General features: G+C 34.6%; 1 long non-coding RNA gene and 1 pseudogene across 1 annotated transcript in view; both read right to left on the reverse strand.

Moving 5' to 3' along the window:
- LOC143236990 (voltage-dependent calcium channel type A subunit alpha-1-like) overlaps window positions 1-15339 on the reverse strand; it is a 77472-nt pseudogene extending 62133 nt beyond the window's left edge.
- A 798-nt stretch (window positions 15340-16137) lies between these two features.
- Window positions 16138-20511, reverse strand: part of LOC143245266 (uncharacterized) — a 42266-nt gene continuing 37892 nt past the window's right edge. Inside the window, exon 3 of the long non-coding RNA XR_013025544.1 lies at window positions 16138-17322. This is a non-coding gene — a long non-coding RNA (uncharacterized LOC143245266). The remainder of the gene's footprint in view (window positions 17323-20511) is intronic.

Below are 20511 nucleotides of genomic sequence, written 5' to 3' on the forward strand. Positions count from 1 at the left end.
TTAAATATGTGTGTGTGTGTTGTTTCGTATAGCCACAAGGGCTATCTGCTCAGCCCACCGAGGGGGAATCAAACCCTGATTTTAGCGTTGTAAACTGGAGATATACCGCTGGATTAAATATGTAAATCGATAATGTGATGAAACTGGTGTTGTTAAACATGGACCGGTTTTTTGTTTTAGTATTCTAATTTGAAACAGTTCACTGCAGTCATGTTTTGTTCGTGTTTTATTTTAAATTGTAGGTATCTCTTCTGTTCTGTGTTGTACAGCGGTAAGTTACGGATTTTCAACACTAAAATCAGAGGGTCTGATTCTTTTCTCGGTGGAATCAGCTGATAGCCCGATGTGGCTTTGCTATAAAACACACACACACACATTTTTGTGTAACGTATATTCCCGAGTTACCCGAGCAGTTTACGCTAACCGACATTGTATTTAGAATAACTTAGTTAAATGTTAACTGAGTTTACGTTTAATCTGGTTTATATATATATATAACATAAATTCTACACTCACTATAGTTCCGAATTTCACGAGTGGAATAATATATTGTATTAGCTGTTGCAGTAATTAATTTGTATAGGATAAGTTGTGTTCGAGTTAGTTTCATTTTAAGCCTAACATACTATCGTGTTATTCTCGCGTACATTGAAGGCACATAAATTAAAAAGTGATTTGGTATTAGTTTTGTTTAGATTTTACGCTCTTTTCTTGTATTTACAACTGATATTTTCTTATTTATAATTAAAACAACTTAACGTGTGATAAAATAAACTTAGAGAAATTGCAAAACTATGGAGTACAGATCACATTTGCAGTAAACGAAATATTTTGCAAAATCTTACAATTTGAATATTTTTATGTTAGCAGGAGAGAGGTTTTAACTGGTTCACAGTTAAAGTGTGTAGTTAGTTTAAAATCTGGGTGTTGAAGTCTTACTGAATATAATTATTTCAAATATATTTTCTTATTTTTTGTGATAAAAGTTAGTTGTCGTTAGAAACGTAACTACTGAAATGCGTTTTTTGTTACTGTAACGAGTTTTACTTCTTTAAGCAGTCATGTGTACTATTATATAGTTACTGTTAGTGTAGATAAGTTATCCATTTCAAATTTCATGTAATAATCGATACATTTACATCTGTGCTTTTCTTTCCAATAAAGATTTATTTGTTAACAATTTTTGAAAACAAAGGTTATCGTGTTATTTTATCAGGTTGTCAGAAGTGTGTCTCATGGAGAAAGGATATTATTTTGAGAGATTTGAAACTTTTGGTGGGTGTGGGAAGCGATATGTATTATATGTACAGTTTCTTAAGATATATATACATGTAAGTGGAAAGGGTTAATACACGAGAGAGAGCGAGTGTCGTTCGAGAAATATATATCAGTGCAAAAACGCCATTCATAACTAGGAACAGTAGGAAGAATGATATATATGTAAAAAAACTGCTTGTTTGGGTTGAGAAAATATTTTACGTAGAGGAGCGAACAACGTTTCGACCATCTTCGTCAGGTTCACAAAGAAAGGAAGAGGTAACTGACCGGAAGCTGACCACATGTTTGAAAGGGGTTGTGTAACTGAGTGTCGGAATGTAGAGGGCGTGCTTAGATGTTTGAATATATAATTTTATATTATTATTATTTATTATATTATTTTTAATATAGGAATAAAGTTGTTCCTTTGTATTGGTTTATTTTGGGCTTGAGTTGTTGTTTTAGTAAGGCTTCTTTAATTTTGCGTTTGTTTATGTTTGTTTTCTTATTTAGTATTTGAGTGTTTTCTATGGTTATGTTGTGTTTATTTGACTTGCAGTGTTCGAAAACGTGTGTGGATGACTTTTTATGTTCTTTGAATCTGGTTTCTATTTTTCTACTTGTTTCTCCAATACAGAAGTCGTGGCAGTTATCACATTGTATTTTATAAATAATGTTGGTGTGGTCTTTGTCAGTGTAGTTTTTACATAGTATAGATCTCAGTTTTGTGCCTGGTTTTTGAATAAATTTGGTATTAACTGGAATGTCATATTTTGTTACTAGTTTTTGCCAAATGTTGGTTATTTGTCTGCTGATGTCAGGAATATATGGTATGCAGCAGTATATGGTTTCGTGATTTTTTGATTCGTGAGATGTATTTACTTTAGTTGGTTGATTTTGCTTTCTGTCTAGGTGTGTGCGTATAATGTTTTCTACGGTTTGTGGGGGAAACTTATTGATGTTGATGAAGTATTGTTTTATTTTGTCTAATTCATCGTTAATTTTATCTGATGAGCATAGTTTTATGGCTCTGTTTATTTGGTTTCTTAGTATGTTGAGTTTTTGTTTTGTTTCATGTGCTGAGTCCCAAGGAATGTATAGTCCAGTATGGGTGATTTTTCGGTGGATTTCTGTTTTAAATTGTGTGTCGGTTCTTGTAATTTTGAGGTTAAGAAATGATATTTGATTGCTTTCTTCCTGTTCACATGTGAAGTTAATGTTGGGATGTATAGAGTTAATGTGATTGAAAAAATTAAGTATGTGTTCTGTAGATCTGAATCCCGCAACCGTGTCGTTTACATATCTGTACCAGTATAGTAATGCTGTGTTAATTGCTTGTGTTTCAATTTGTGTCATAAAATATTGGCTAGAACTGGTGATACTGGGTTGCTCATGCTTAGGCCATTTGTTTGTATATAGTTGTGGTTGTTGAACATGAAGTTCGTCTTTATCGTGGTGAATTCTATGAGGGTTGCTAATTGGTTGCTCAACCCAAACAAGCCGTTTTTTACAAATATATTTCTCTACAAGTGGGTTTTCTTGACATCACTGAGTAGGAAGAATGTTACTACTCGAGGGTTACACGTTATATGTACAATTTATACACAAATACACGAAGAAGGACAGAGTACACTAGTCTTAGTTACCGTACCCTGGACGAAAGTTACGTAACTTCATTATTAATGTCTTAAAATTGCTTCCTTTATATGTAATTGTAAAAAAAAAAAAAAGTTTATAAATGTAGCAAAACACAAAACGGCGAAACGTGTATATTCCATGGGTCCAACAAACATTCATGGCCAAGTTTGTTGGACATCTATCAATAGGGGCAAAGTAATGGTAAATATCACCCATAAAAGCCACAAAATGTAAAACTAATAGACTTCCACACAAGTTTTATGAAGGTACATCCACATTCTGTGAGGTACTTACTTGAACAGGCAATAGACAGCACTATTATATTAATAATGATATACAGTTCTGAATTTTAAACAATAAACAATTTGTTCTTTGAGCAATGCATGTTGCATTGTGCTCGAGCCCAATTCTCCTCCAAAAAATAAATGTTAAATATTAAAAATGATGCAGGACGAAAATAGACTAGTGTTAGAGAAATATATTATAGATCTATAAATTACCTTTACAATATCGTTCGTAATCTGAGGATCGCGGGTTCGAAACCTCATCGCAACAAACATGCTCGCCCTTTCAGCCGTGGGGCGTTATAATGTGACGGTCAATCCCACTATTCGTTGGTAAAACAGTAGCCCAAGAGTTGGCAGTGGGTGGTGATGACTAGCTGCCTTCCCTCTAGTGTTACACTGCTAACTTAGGGACTAGAATATCGAAAATATCCGTCTTCGCACGTGCTACTAAACTAATATATTTTAGCAAGTGCATAAAATGTATCATGAAAACATCGATTCAAGTTTACAATTATTTGTTTGTTTTGTTTTGAATTTCGCGCAAAGCTACACGAGGGCTATCTGTGCTAGCCGTTCCTAATTTTTTACCAATGAATAGTGGGATTAACTGTCATACATATTATGACGTCCCCACGGCTGAAAGGGCGAGCATGTTTAATGTGACGGGGATGCGAACCCGAGACCCTCGGATTACGAGTCGAATGCCTTAACCACCTGGCCATGCCGGGCCGGATCTTAATGTGTAACGTCATACGCGATTCAGAAACCAGAACTGAAATGCTGTAATTATTTTAAGACGAGAGAAACATCTTCAAAGATTGGTGTCAGTACATTTTAATACAGCAGTAGATATGCGAACCTTCCAATAACCCGATGAACTCTTCTCCATACAGCTTTTCTGTTTTAAGTGCCAGGGTTTGTTAAATGAGTTTATTTTAAGTTAACTGAATCTACGCTCAAAACACAAGTGTTTCTAATCCAAGCCCTCTCCACGATGTGAGCATGTTCAGCTATATGGAGCAGCTAATATATATATGTGTGTGTGGGCTAATAAATAATTTTAGAGCACGAGCACCCAAAACCTGCGAAAACAAATCATTACAACTGAATAAATTATTAATGAATACTTCAATTATCTCAGATATGTTTATCTGTATTTTAACAGAAAGTTTCGGGTTTCCTGTGTATAGTTTTCCTATAATTATTCCGTGAGTAAATATACTGCATAAGATAAACAAAATTATATATATGTGGATATTGTGCTCTTTCAGTTTCGCCTTATTTTTGTATGTATTTATACTATTCACAATAGAAGCAGTTATCACATGTGTGTGTGTGTGAGTGAGTGTAGTAATTCCAATAACTAGAGGAGAAATTACTTCCTCTTGTAGCAATCAAAGTTGAGACAACTTTTGTAATAACAATACTTCGTTATTTCGCTTTTCATTAGTTAAATATTATTCAAAATTGAATAACATTTTACAAAAGAAACGTTACGTCTCACATTGTACCTAAAACTGTACAGTTTTTTTTTATGTCAGAAATTTCATATTAAAGTCTCTGAGAAGACGGTTTCTGATCTTTCCAACACCTCACATAAATACATTGTCTGTGTAGTTCATTTGTAGTTCTTGGTAGATGATGCTTCCAATCAAAGAATGCATTAGGCCTCTACAGTACAGACGATTTCAAACCGTGAAATAGGAAGATGGTTGTTGCACCGTTTTCTTTACTGCTTGTGGAATGTTTTTCTATTATATTAAATTATTTTCAACCCTACAACACGCATATGTGAAAAAACGATTACATCTCACGAATGATATTTTTTGTAATATTTTAATAAAAAAAATTTTTAATTTTGTAAAAGAACAATCGCCATTTAACAGTTACATATAGAGTAACAAGTACTAAAAATATGTTCCAGTTCCTTGAAATGATATACAATACTTAGAGTTACATACATTCTCAAATGACACCACCAAAGGTTGCTCTAAGCTACTGGGAATCCATCTGCAGAGAAGAAAATAATCTTTCTTCACAACCGTTTCCAAATAGCAGGGTGTATGAATATCAGACCACTATACTTTAGGAAGAAATAGATAACGTCACTAATTAGAACTTTAAACCTTGGGAAGAAATAGAGAATGTCACTTGTTAGAACTTTAAACTGGGAAGAAATAGAGAATGTCACTTGTTAGAACTTTAAACTGGGAAGAAATAGAGAATGTCACTTATTAGAGCTTTAAACTTTGGGAAGAAATAGAAAATGTCACTTATTAGAGCTTTAAACTTTGGGAAGAAATAGAGAATGTCACTTGTTAGAACTTTAAACTGGGAAGAAATAGATAACGTCACTAATTAGAACTTTAAACTTTGGGAAGAAATAGAGAATGTCACTTGTTAGAGCTTTAAACTTTGGGAAGACATAGAGAATGTCACTTGTTAGAACTTTAAACTGGGAAGAAATAGAGAATGTCACTTATTAGAACTTTAAACTTTGGGAAGAAATAAGGAATGTCACTTGTTAGAACTTTAAACTGGGAAGAAACAGAGAATGTCACTTCTTAGAACTTTAAACTGGGAAGAAATAGAGAATGTCACTTCTTTGAAATTTAAACTTTGGGAAGAAATTAAAAATTCCTCTCCTTAAACCTTTGAGGCAAAAATAAAACTACATTGAGTAGGTTTTGAATATTTAGTTTAAATTATATTAGCAAACTCGTTGTTTTTCTATCATAACGTTTTCCCTAGACAAAGTTAAAGCATGAAGACAAGTCGTAAAACAAGATGCTAAGATAGTCAGCCCTAGAATTACAGTAAATTAAAATGTGTTAACATTACATTCATAAAAAGATATAATAATATGAATAAATTTTCTTGAAACGTTTTTAGTAGTACACACAGGTTGTTATTATAGTAGTGCACACAGGTTATTATTTTAGTAGTACACACAGGTTGTTATTTTAGTAGTACACACAGGTTGTTATTTTAGTAGTGCACACAGGTTGTTATTTTAGTAGTAGACACAGGTTGTTATTTTAGTAGTACACACAGGTTGTTATTTTAGTAGTGCACACAGGTTATAATTTTAGTAGTACACACAGGTTGTTATTTTAGTAATACACACAGGTTGTTATTTTAGTAGTACACACAGGTTATTATTTTAGTAGTACACACAGGTTGTTATTTTAGTAGTACACACAAATTGTTATTTTAGTAGTACACACAGGTTGTTATTTTAGTAGTACACACAGGTTGTTATTTTAGTAGAACACACAGGTTGTTATTTTAGTAGTACAACACCGTTATTATTTTTAGCAGTACACATCAGGCTTGTTATTTTAGTAGTACACAGGTTGTTATTTTAGTAGTGCACACAGGTTGTTATTTTAGTAGTACACACAGGTTGTTATTTTAGTAGTCACACAGGTTGTTATTTTTAGTAGTACACACAGGTTATTATTTTAGTAGTACACACAGGTTGTTATTTTAGTAGTACACACACAGGTTGTTATTTTAGTAGTACAATACAGGTTGTTATTTTTAGTAGTACACACAGGTTATTATTTTAGTAGTACACACAGGTTATTATTTTAGTAGTACACACAGGTTGTTATTTTAGTAGTACACACTAGGTTCTTATTTTAGTAGCACAACACAGGTTGTTATTTTAGTAGTACACACAGGTTGTTATTTTAGTAGTACACACAGGTTGTTATTTTAGTAGTACACACAGGTTCTTATTTTAGTAGTACACACAGGTTGTTATTTTAGTAGTACACACAGGTTGTTATTTTAGTAGTACACACAGGTTGTTATTTTAGTAGTACACACAGGTTATTATTTTAGTAGTGCACACAGGTTGTTATTTTAGTAGTACACAGGTTGTTATTTTAGTAGTGCACACAGATTGTTATTTTAGTAGTACACACAGGTTGTTATTTTAGTAGTGCACACAGGTTGTTATTTTAGTAGTGCACACAGGTTGTTATTTTAGTAGTACACACAGGTTGTTATTTTAGTAGTGCACACAGATTGTTATTTTAGTAGTACACACAGATTGTTATTTTAGTAGTACACACAGGTTGTTATTTTAGTAGTACACACAGGTTTGTTATTTTAGTAGTACACACAGGTTGTTATTTTAGTAGTACACACAGGTTGTTATTTTAGTAGTGCACACAGGTTGTTATTTTAGTAGTAGACACAGGTTATTATTTTAGTAGTGCACACAGGTTGTTATTTTAGTAGTACACACAGGTTGTTATTTTAGTAGTACACACAGGTTGTTATTTTAGTAGTACACACAGGTTGTTATTTTAGTAGTACACACAGGTTGTTATTTTAGTAGTACACACAGGTTGTTATTTTAGTAGTACACACAGGTTGTTATTTTAGTAGTAGCACCACAGGTTGTTATTTTAGTAGTAGGTACACTGGGTTATTATTTTAGTAGTGCACACAGGTTGTTATTTTAGTAGTACACACAGGTTGTTATTTTAGTAGTGCACACAGATTGTTATTTTAGTAGTACACACAGGTTGTTATTTTAGTAGTACACACAGGTTGTTATTTTAGTAGTGCACACAGGTTGTTATTTTAGTGGTACACGCAGGTTGTTATTTTAGTAGTACACACAGATTGTTATTTTAGTAGTACACACAGGTTGTTATTTTAGTAGTGCACACAGGTTGTTATTTTAGTAGTACACACAGGTTGTTATTTTAGTAGTACACACAGGTTGTTATTTTAGTAGTACACACAGGTTGTTATTTTAGTAGTACACACAGGTTGTTATTTTAGTAGTACACACAGGTTATTATTTTAGTAGTACACACAGGTTATTATTTTAGTAGTACACACAGGTTGTTATTTTAGTAGTACACACAGGTTGTTATTTTAGTAGTACACACAGGTTGTTATTTTAGTAGTACACACAGGTTGTTATTTTAGTAGTACACACAGGTTGTTATTTTAGTAGTACACACAGGTTGTTATTTTAGTAGTGCACACAGGTTGTTATTTTAGTAGTGCACACAGGTTGTTATTTTAGTAGTGCACACAGGTTGTTATTTTAGTAGTACACACAGGTTGTTATTTTAGTAGTTACACAGGTTGTTATATTTAGTAGCACACAGGTTGTTATTTTAGTAGTGCACACAGGTTGTTATTTTTGTAGTACACACAGATTGTTATTTTAGTAGTACACACAGGTTGTTATTTTAGTAGTGCACACAGGTTGTTATTTTAGTAGTGCACACAGGTTGTTATTTTAGTAGTGCACACAGGTTGTTATTTTAGTAGTGCACACAAATTGTTATTTTAGTAGTACACACAGGTTATTATTTTAGTAGTACACACAGGTTGTTATTTTAGTAGTACACACAGATTGTTATTTTAGTAGTACACACAGGTTGTTATTTCAGTAGTACACACAGGTTGTTATTTTAGTAGTACACACAGGTTATTATTTTAGTAGTGCACACAGGTTGTTATTTTAGTAGTGCACACAGGTTGTTATTTTAGTAGTGCACACAAATTGTTATTTTAGTAGTACACACAGGTTATTATTTTAGTAGTACACACAGGTTGTTATTTTAGTAGTACACACAGATTGTTATTTTAGTAGTACACACAGGTTGTTATTTCAGTAGTACACACAGGTTGTTATTTTAGTAGTACACACAGGTTGTTATTTTAGTAGTGCACACAGGTTGTTATTTTAGTAGTACACATAGGTTGTTATTTTAGTAGTACACACAGGTTATTATTTTAGTAGTACACACAGGTTGTTATTTTTCACTTCCTGTAAATTTATTTGTTTACTGAAATATTATAAACTTCACTGAACTTTATCACAATACTGGCAGGACGAATGAAAGGCATAACGTAGTTTTATAAAGTAACCAACAGTGAAACTTAAGTAAAAGAGAATGTCAGTTGTTAGAACTTTAAACTTCAGGAAGAAATAGAGAATGTCACTTGTTAGATCTTTAAACTTCAGGAAGAAATTAAAAATTCATCTCATTAAATCTTTGAGACAAAAAAAAACTACATTGAGTAGGATTTGAGAATTTAGTTTAAACTAGTTTATTCTACCATAAAGTTTTACCTAGGCAAAGTTTATAGCTATAAAAAGTCTTTTGTTTATGCCTAACAAGCGCTAACACTTAGTTTGTGTAATTCTAATTTACTCAGGAACCGTAAGTTGTGATCGGTAGTTGGTTAAAAGAATCAAACTGTTAGCACGTGTTTCTCAGAAACCAAGAATAAATAAGATTAACAATATTTGATTGTTTACTAGTTGGAGTACCCGTATGTTGGACAGGTGAACAAAGAAACAACAATAAACACTAAAAATACACAAAGGTACCAATGATGAAAATAAAAACACTGTTTTCAATAATTCTAACAATAGTGGTAACGTAGTGTATTCAAATACTGAGGGATGTACTGTAGTGGTAGTTTTACCGAATTAGATTTATCTATTTTCTTTAATTTGTTTAAATCTTTATATATACATAATAAAACTGACATAAGCTTTACCTCTGATTGTCTTTTGAAAAACCTCGTTTAGAAAAGTTTTTTTTATGCATACATTTGTTTGTTTCAAAAATTTGCGCAAAGTGAATATGGGTGAACAGTTTCAGATACTAACTAACAAATACGCCAGGATAGTAATTGTACGCATATATTTTTTGTTTTCTTTTCAATTTCGCGCCAAGCTACTCGAGGGCTATCTGCGCTCGCCGTCCCTAATTTAGCAGTGCAAGACTAAAGGGAAGGCAGCTAGTTATCACCGCCCACCGCCAACTCTTGGGCTACTCTTTTACCAACGAATAGTAGGATTGACCGTCATATTACAACGCCCCCACGGCTAAAAGGGTGAGCATCTTTGATGTGAAGGGGATTCGAACCCGGGATCCTTGGATTACTAGTCGAGTACCTTAACGACCTGGCCATGCCGGGCAGCTGAGGGATTTGAAGGAACCTTTGAATGAATTTGTTTCACTCAACGAATGAAGAAGAAAACAGAAATCGTGAAGCTTAGCGGACGTCATCAAGTCAATTTCACTACTTATGTAATCGACGACCAATATCTACTCTTTGTTATGTTGTCATTTTAATGCAAATATACTGTATATCCATAAAAACATATTTGATGAGAACTGCGTTTCATTTTCATTCTGATTTTTCCTGCTTCATCTTACCGTGTGAAAAGCAAAAATTTAAAGAATAAATGTAACTCTTTCGTTTACGTTATAATGGTTCAAAGCAAAAACGCTTCTAAATGTTTCCCGCTCTAACTCAGAAAACAAGAAACTAGATAAAACTACAACATGATCGCTTTGAAGGTTAACCCTCTTTCTTCATGATTTCAGAATCTATGGAAATCGAGAGTTTTCAAATCGTCAAACGTCCCTACTTTTAAGGGTTTCAGAAACCCGATAATGTGAATCCCTTTGATTTCCAAAAGTTAAATAATCTGATATAACTTTCAACACTTCAAGGGGTCGTGAAATCGTTATAACTCTGAAGCTTTTCCCAAGAACTGGAAACTGATATCAGTTATTAAAATTCACTTTTCCTTCTTGTCGTTTTTCGTCACAAAATAACAGAATAACTTCTACCGCTTAGAACGTGAACTACAAACGTACGTCATGAGTTTGTTTGTTTTTGAATTTTGCACAAAGGTAGTCGAGGGCTATCTGCGCTAGCTGTCCCTAATTTAGCAGTGGAAGACAAGAGGGAAGGCAGCTAGTCATCGCCACCCACAGCCAACTCTTGGGATACTCTTTTACCAACGAATAGTGGAATTGAACGTAACATTATAACGCCCCCACGGCTGAAAGGGCGAGCATGTTTGGTGCGACTGGGCTTCGAACCCGCGACCCTCGGATTACGAGTCGAATGCTTTAACACGCTTGGTCATGCCGGGCCACGACATGAATTAAAGAACCGTTAAAGTCTGAATTTTACCTGTATTAATTTAAGACTTAAATCTCTTAACGAATGACACTTATATGAGACGTTTCATTGTACGTTTATTGTTCTGTTGTGTTCTTGTAATTAAAATAACAAAAAACAAGTTCTTGATAGCGAGGAATATTTAATATTTAAATATATATCTTGCGAAATACAGTTGCTGGAAACTTCAGTTAAATAGAAGTATGAATTAATTATTGATTAATAAAATAAAAGTATGTTATCCACTCTTGGGTATAACAGCAACACATCTTTTCTAGATACCTGATAGAGAGTTTTTGTTATATGAACACAAAACTATTTTATCCTGTTTCACTCTATCACTGTCACTGCAAAGCTACTACAATAGGCTGTTTGTGTTGTGCCAACTACGGGTATTGAAAAACCGGTTTATAGGGTTATAAGCCTTCAGACTTTACCGCTGTGCCACTGGAGGAGTTGTGATCATTGTCAGAATACAATTCATCCTTTTCACGCTAATACTATGTTTCTTAGTACGTGCGTGGCAGCTGTAAGTTTACGAGATGGCAAATATCGAGTTCAGTTGAAATGTGAGCGCCGAGAAAAAAGTGTGGTAAGTCTAGACAAATTCAGTTATTTTCAATACCTACGGTCTCTGTAAATGACAAGTTTATTTTTAGTTTGATGACAGGAGAAGAGAAGATAACGGTATATTTTTTACGTTATGTTTGAGTACAAGCCAATCATATGAAACGCTCAGTTCAACGAGAGTATATTCACATATGTATGTTTCATAAAACTGCAAGCAAAACGTCAGCATAATTTTATAATTATATAATGTGAATTTCCACCGAATAACAACTTAATGTCGAACTTCTATTGTGAAAGTAATACCCACGCACAACTATTGCTTTGAACAATATCATGGACGATTGCCACCTGTCTTGAATTATCTGGTTATTGTGTATAAAAGTCAGAAGTTACTTGTAAGCAAAACAGATGTCATATAGATATATAAAAATGTTATCTCCAAATAATCATATCTCAGTAGATCTGATGAACTGTGGTATTTGACGGAAGACCTCATTGGCTTTATATATGGTAGATACAGCTTGTTTGTTTCAGTCCAAAGCTGCGTAACGGATTATCTTTTCACTGTCCACTACGTGGAATCGAACCTCGGGTTTAAGTGTTCAAAGTCCGTAAATTTACCTGTCAACCACCAGAATGCAGACAAATACAGAATGGTTGACGTATTGTTTTGCATATTTTCAATGATAACTTCTTTGTAAGTATTAATGCAATCGCCCGTTGACGCTATGGTTACTTTACCAACTCCTTTCAAAATAAAGCTAGTTTGCTAGTTCACTAGTTCTGTCCCTCGCTAGTGCAGCAGTAAGTCTACGAATTTACAACGCTAAAATCAGGGATTCGATTCCCCTCGGTGGGCTCAGAAGATAGCCCGATGTGGCTTTGGTATAAGAAAACACACACACTCATTAGTTCTAGATGATGGCTCCTCGGTGGTTTAGCGTTAAGTCTGAAGACCTATACCGCTAAAATTGAGTTTTGATACCCGCTGCGGGTAGAGCACGTGTCTAGATAGGCCTATGTAACTTTGTGCTTGACACCCGAATAGAAGAATATTTTCAAGAGGCATACATTGTTAACACGAAGAAACAGACACTTTAATATTAAAAAGAAAAGACAGAACAAAACTCTTGACATAAGAAGTGCGACATGAAATCTACAACTGACCGACCACAAACTGTTTTAGTTTCCCGTTAGCGCTACGAAAAAGAAAGATTCGTTTGTTGACTGACGCCTTTAAAAACAGCTTCCCTGTATAACACATCACTATCACATTAGGCCTAACTACGTTTTGGTTCCCAGGAATCTATATCTGCTTGTCGTTTGTTTGATGATTTCTAATAACCGAAACTTGACACTTCAGTTGAGTCATTATTTTATTTATTTAAATACGCTTTACTTGGATTATGTCCACGATTCCACTGGTCTGATCACGAGATGTCTCTAGTGTCGCGATTCACTTAGCTGAGACAACACCAGGGAAACACCACGTCTTCCTTTCCTTCATCCAACCTGCTAGATAGATAGAACGAGGACTTTTGGAAGCAAAACACAATTAAAAACTACCCAATGTTTTAATTAGATACTTTTATGTTTTTAAAGCTTTTTAATGTATATATATTATTGACATTTGTAACGACAAATTTATAAACAATTTTTTTTTGCTGATGAGTACAGAGCTGCATGATAGAATTTTTGTGCTTCGCCCACGACGTGTATATCAAATCTAAGAGACTTCCAGCATTATAAAATCCCAGATTTACCGGTTCGACACCTGGGGAGCAAAACAATTAATATTTAGCGTGTATTATCTCGGTATTTGTAATTATTGAATAATTAACTTTATATAACTTTGATATTTTATAAATTGTTTAAAAACTCTGAGATTAAACAATATTTTACAATGCACGTATGTCCTGATTCGTTACCTTATTCTTCCCCACCATTCACCCACCTAGTATAGGGTTGTTCCATTTTTCGCTGCGACAGAAACAAAATCTGGACTTGGTGTGACATGGACTACACAAGATGCTGAAAAATTTTCTGTTCAGTTACCGTCCATTTGGTAGAGAGTGTGTGATCTGATGTTGGAAAATCATTAGATGGCGAATGTGTGAATCCAAAAGATAAGTAATTATACTGGGATCCGATGCTTCTGCTGGTACCTTGATATAATTTCGGATCACACAAGTACCAAATCTTGTTCCATTATCGTTGGGATCCGATGCTTCTGCTGGTACCTTGATATAATTTCGGATCACACAAGTACCAAATCTTGTTCCATTATCGTTGGGATCCGATGCTTCTGCTGGTACCTTGATATAATTTCGAATCACACAAGTACCAAATCTTGTTCCATTATCGTTGGGATCCGATGCTTCTGCTGGTACCTTGATATAATTTCGGATCACACAAGTACCAAATCTTGTTCCATTATCGTTGGGATCCGATGCTTCTGCTGGTACCTTGATATAATTTCGGATCACACAAGTACCAAATCTTGTTCCATTATCGTTGGGATCCGATGCTTCTGCTGGTACCTTGATATAATTTCGGATCACACAAGTACCAAATCTTGTTCCATTATCGTTGGAATCTGATGCTTCTGCTAGTACCTTGATATAATTTCGGATCACACAAGTACCAAATCTTGTTCCATTATCGTTGGGATCCGATGCTTCTGCTGGTACCTTGATATAATTTCGGATCACACAAGTACCAAATCTTGTTCCATTATCGTCTGGGTAATACAGTATTGAGAGATGGATCCTAGAAGTTAAAAACCTTTTTGGAAAAAAGATAGTAACCCTAAAATCTGTCGATATTGGTTATCTGACGTCATTATGTAAACAATAAGACACTACTAATGAGACGATATCACATGCGTTGACCCAATTTTTGTCACAGTCTGTACTTTTATCTTCGCTTGTGAGATAGGACTTTTCTGATTGGTTGTTTTATTTGTTGAATTTTACGCAAAGCTACTCGAGGACTATTTTCGCTTATCGTCCATAACTTGGAAGTGATAGACTAAAAGGAAAAACAGCAAGTCATCACCATCCGCTGGTAACTCGTGGGCTAGTCTTTACCAACAAATAGTGGAGCTGACCGTCACATTTTAACGTTGTAGGGTGAACATGTTTGATGGCTCACAGAGTGCTACGATAACCAGGCCTAGCTACTCATGAACACTTTGTTTGGGGCCCGGCATAGCCAGGCGATTATGGGGCTAGACTCGTAATCTGAGGGTCGTCACACCAAAATGCTTACCCTTTCAGCCGTGAGAGCGTTATAATGCCACGGTCAGTTTCACTATTGGTTGGTAAAAGAACAGTCCAAGCGTTGTCAGTGAGTGGTGATGACTTCCCTCTTGTGTTATACTGCTAAATTAGGGATGGACCGCAGGTAGCCCTCTTTGCCCAAAATTCAAAACAAACAAAAACTTCTTTTTTGTAACGTCCTTTACAGCGTAAGGTTACAAATAGCCGAATTCTGTTCATTATTGAAACAGTCAATCAATCGATACACGACTGACTGTTATTAACGAGCCTGTTCGTCTTTTGTCTCGCTGTTGTAGTTGGAGACATATCTCCTCGTGATGAATACATGCTCCATCCATTGACAGTTTGACAGATTGTGACGGCAGAGGCCTTCGAAGAAAGCCACGGAAGAAGTTTACTGTCTTTACATTACGGTACATCAAAGAAAAGATCCATCATCTGTAAAGTCCTGGCCCGTTAGCTTTCAAATACATGCCTTTGTTATGTTTCAAATAATTTGTTGTACTTAAGACATCACTTTCTCATATTTTGATCATAGGGTTGCAAATCTCAGACCCATGTTTAACAAAAGTGAAAGTTTTAAAACCCAGTAATATCGATATCCTCTGGATCGTATACCTTATACGCATTCAGCTAGGCCTGCTATTGTTGATGTCACCTGGATCGTATACCTTATACGCATTCAGCTAGGCCTGCTATTGTTGATGTCATCTGGATCGTATACCTTATACACATTCAGCTAGGCCTGTTATTGTTGATGTCATCTGGATCGTATACCTTATACGCATTCATCTAGGCCTGCTATTTTTGATGTCATCTGGATCGTATACCTTATACACATTCAGCTAGGCCTACTATTGTTGATGTCATCTGGATCGTATACCTTATACACATTCACCTAGGCCTGCTATTGTTGATGTCACCTGGATCGTATACCTTATACACATTCAGCTAGGCCTGCTATTGTTGATGTCATCTGGATCGTATACCTTATACGCATTCATCTAGGCCTGCTATTGTTGATGTCATCTGGATCGTATACCTTATACACATTCAGCTAGGCCTGCTATTGTTGATGTCATCTGGATCGTATACCTTATACACATTCAGTTAGCCCTGCCAGGAAATCATTCACTTATACAGAGACTTAACATCCAATTATAAAGTTGAGTTATCGGACTCTTTTAGGAAGTTAATTAAATGTAATAAAGTCGTACTTGTGAACAGAGTACACGTGTTACCACCACAAACCTTTCGTGATCTGAGTTGGCGAGCAGTGACACTGAGCGACTATGCAACTACAACATAGTTACTGATAAATGTATATGTTTTATATCTAATGGTTACATAGATACGTAGCATTAGCCAATTCATTACACGTTACAGTACTCGTATTTTTCACCTTTCTAATAAAGTTGAAAAGTTCGAATTAGATCGATAAGGCTAAAATGTTAAGTTTTTACCATGGGTAATGTCTTTGCTATGACGCATACATGATATAATAATATTAAAGTATCAAAAACAGCTGTGATAAAGAAGGTATATTGATACTGTAAGTACCCGAGGTTAGACGAAACTGTCGTTTCCTCAACATAAAACTCTCAAACATTGCTCTAATAATATTTTACTTAAAATCGCTGCAGTAGTTTCAGTCAGAACATTGCCTTGACTTTATATACAACGGGCCAAGTCTGGGGTGTTTCTACAGCTGTTATAACTGTTGGAATGCCACTATTTGTGTTTCTAAACAGAACTGAAAAGTATTTTAAATTTTTATCTTTGTTGAAGAGAGAACACACATCGACAGATAGGGTTTGACAGTTACAACTAATACATTGATATTTTCACGAATATTCCTGAATAATTCTATTGGTGGTTTAATAGTGTAAGGTCACTAGGTTAAAAACTGATGATTTGGAAGCCTAGGGGGAATGTGGAAAATCTGACATCAGAAATGTATATCACGATCCAGGGCGCTGCATCTCCAGCCTTGTCTTGTAGTTGGGGCTCGAATGGAAACATTAAGTTCAAATATTTCTTAAGTTACACGAAAATCAAACTTAATACCTAATTTTCGAAACCGTATTTTACTATTTCCAGCTCCTAAAACACTAAAGAACTGTGTTTGTTTTTGTCAGTTTTTGTTGTTGTTCAGAAGAGGGTTTGATCTCTTTCGGTCCAGGCTTTCAGGCCTAGCATTCCTCTACATCCACGTGTCTAATGTCACGTCAAAGTGAAGAAGTGACCTGGAATCCGATGACACGTACACTATCAGGAAAATACAGACTTCCACACATAGCCGAGGAAACACCACTTGTTACCTGGAAAAGATATTAGCTTTACTTATCACTCGTTGTAGTATGTACTAACACGAAACTGCCGAAATATATGATAAACAATAACACAAGACTACTGAAACGTATAACACATCTGTAGGCACCATTAATAAGGAGAAATAGAGAAAAATATACTTTTCGAAAATAGAAAAACTTAACAAGATAGTTTAAATAGCACCAAACATTAATGGTTGCAGAGCCCGTCGAAAATGATTAAAACAGCTGTACTGTATGATAAAAAAAAAATAACACTTTAATTCCTTAATTAAACACCAAGATTCCCCTGTATTTTTCTTAAATGATTACTAAAAACTACATATGTTTCTTTGTTTGTTTTTAATTTCGCGCAAAGCCACACGAGGGCTATTTGCGCTAGTCGTCCCTAATTTAGCAGTGTAAGACTAGAGGGAAGGCAACGAGTCATTACCACCCACCGCCAACTCTTGGACTATTCTTTTAACAACGAACAGTGGGACTGGCAATAACTTTATAACGCCCTCAGGAATAAAAGAGTGAGCATGTTTGGTGTTACGGGAATTCGAACCTACGACCCTCAGGTTACGATTCGATCACTCCCTAAATACATGGTCATGCCGGGTCAGAATGTATGTTTTATTTAACTAATCTTTAAACTTAGAAAGATTCATCGAATAATTGGTGTTCGATACGACCTCAAAAGATTTTTTCTTCAGAAATGAGTGCCGAGATAATAAATAAAAATGTGAGTACCATTAGTATTACTTTTATAACGTTATATCATAATAAGTACCAGTTAGTATCACTGATGATAAATAAAAATGTGAGTACCATTAGTATTACTTTCATAACGTTATATCATAATAAATACCAGTTAGTATCACTGATGATAAATAAAAATGTGAGTACCATTAGTATTACTTTTATAACGTTATATCATAATAAGTACCAGTTAGTATCACTGATGATAAATAAAAATGTGAGTACCATTAGTATTACTTTTATAACGTTATATCATAATAAGTACCAGTTAGTATCACTGATGATAAATAAAAATGTGAGTACCATTAGTATTACTTTTATAACGTTATATCATAATAAGTACCAGTTAGTATCACTGATGATAAATAAAATGTGAGTACCATTAGTATTACTTTTATAACGTTATATCATAATAAGTACCAGTTAGTATCACTGATGATAAATAAAAATGTGAGTACCATTAGTATTACTTTTATAACGTTATATCATAATAAGTACCAGTTAGTATCACTGATTATAAATAAAAATGTGAGTACCATTAGTATTACTTTTATAACGTTATATCATAATAAGTACCAGTTAGTATCACTGATGATAAATAAAAATGTGAGTACCATTAGTATTACTTTCATAACGTTATATCATAATAAGTACCAGTTAGTATCACTGATGATAAATAAAAATGTGAGTACCATTAGTATTACTTTCATAACGTTATATCATAATAAGTACCAGTTAGTATCACTGATTATAAATAAAAATGTGAGTACCATTAGTATTACTTTTATAACGTTATATCATAATAAGTACCAGTTAGTATCACTGATGATAAATAAAAATGTGAGTACCATTAGTATTACTTTCATAACGTTATATCATAATAAGTACCAGTTAGTATCACTGATTATAAATAAAAATGTGAGTACCATTAGTATTACTTTCATAACGTTATATCATAATAAGTACCAGTTAGTATCACTGATTATAAATAAAATGTGAGTACCATTAGTATTACTTTCATAACGTTATATCATAATAAGTACCAGTTAGTATCACTGATTATAAATAAAAATGTGAGTACCATTAGTATTACTTTCATAACGTTATATCATAATAAGTACCAGTTAGTATCACTGATTATAAATAAAAAATGTGAGTACCATTAGTATTACTTTCATAACGTTATATCATAATAAGTACTAGTTAGTATCATTGCATCGTCAACATAGGCGTCAAACACTTTAAGACTTACTGTTTTATAAACAATTCATATAAACAACGTTTTCACTGAATTTCTGTGTTTAAAATTCCAGCCAGTTTGATTTGATGATTGAACTTTTTGAAAGTAAAAGTAAAACTTATTAAGCGACAACAAAGTGTAGTTAAAATATTGCTATGCATTTTTCCTTGGCTAACATGACCAGATGATTAGGGGGTGCTGAACTCGAAATACGAGAGTCGCGGGCTCGGATCACTGTCACTGAGAAATGTTTGTCCTGAAGATTTGCAATGGGGTCATAATTTTCCCATTTCCCGTCACGGAGAACTTTATGTTCCTCTATTTTCAGGGTACAGGCATGACGTCATGTGTACGTCACACATAGATTTAATGCACTGGCGCACGTTTAATCGGTTAGTTATTGTAAATACTCAGTCACCATGGTTTTTACGACATTAACCCCTGAATGAACCATTCACCCAGTTGAGAAGAACTGCTCCAGACAACAGAAATAACAGTAAAATTGGAGAGTTATTCTGTCTAGGTTAAAATGTCAATGAATGTTCGCTGGGCCCGCCATGGCCAGTAGAGTTAAGGCGTTCGACTCGTAATCTCAGGATCGCGAGTTCCAATCCCGTCATACCAAACATGCTCCCCCTTTCAGCCGTGGGTCCGTTGTAATGTGACGGTTAATCTCAATATTCGTTTGAAAAGAGTAGTCCAAGAGTTGGCGGTGGGTGGTGATTACTAGCTGCCTTCCCTCTAGTCTTACACTGCTAAATTAGGGATGCCTAGCGCAGATAGCCCTTGAGTAGCTTTGCGCGAAATTCAAAAACAAACAAAAAATGTTCGCTGTGGGCAGAGCCTTATTTAAACGTCAAGTAGTTCTTTCCTTCTAAGTTTACTTTAATTTTTAATTCAAGGCTGTGAGTGGCCTAATATGATCATTCTGAATCTCAACGACATTTTGGCATCGACTTACTGACTGACAGACAACATATTACTATATAGTGGTGCGAGTCGTTAACTTCTTCAAGCGGCCTTCGGAACCCTTTAGGGGGAATTAGGAATACGGTTCAGGAAGTGAGTTTAAGGCCAATGAACTACATCTTCACATACAAAGTACACAGAAATCCGAATAAGTTGAGAGATTTATATTGTACAAAACTTGTTTTTAAAAACAAGTTTCAGAAAATCTAATGTTTTCATGAACGAGA

This window comes from Tachypleus tridentatus, chromosome 2 (genome assembly GCF_004210375.1).
Source record: "Tachypleus tridentatus isolate NWPU-2018 chromosome 2, ASM421037v1, whole genome shotgun sequence".
Lineage (NCBI taxonomy): Eukaryota > Metazoa > Arthropoda > Merostomata > Xiphosura > Limulidae > Tachypleus > Tachypleus tridentatus.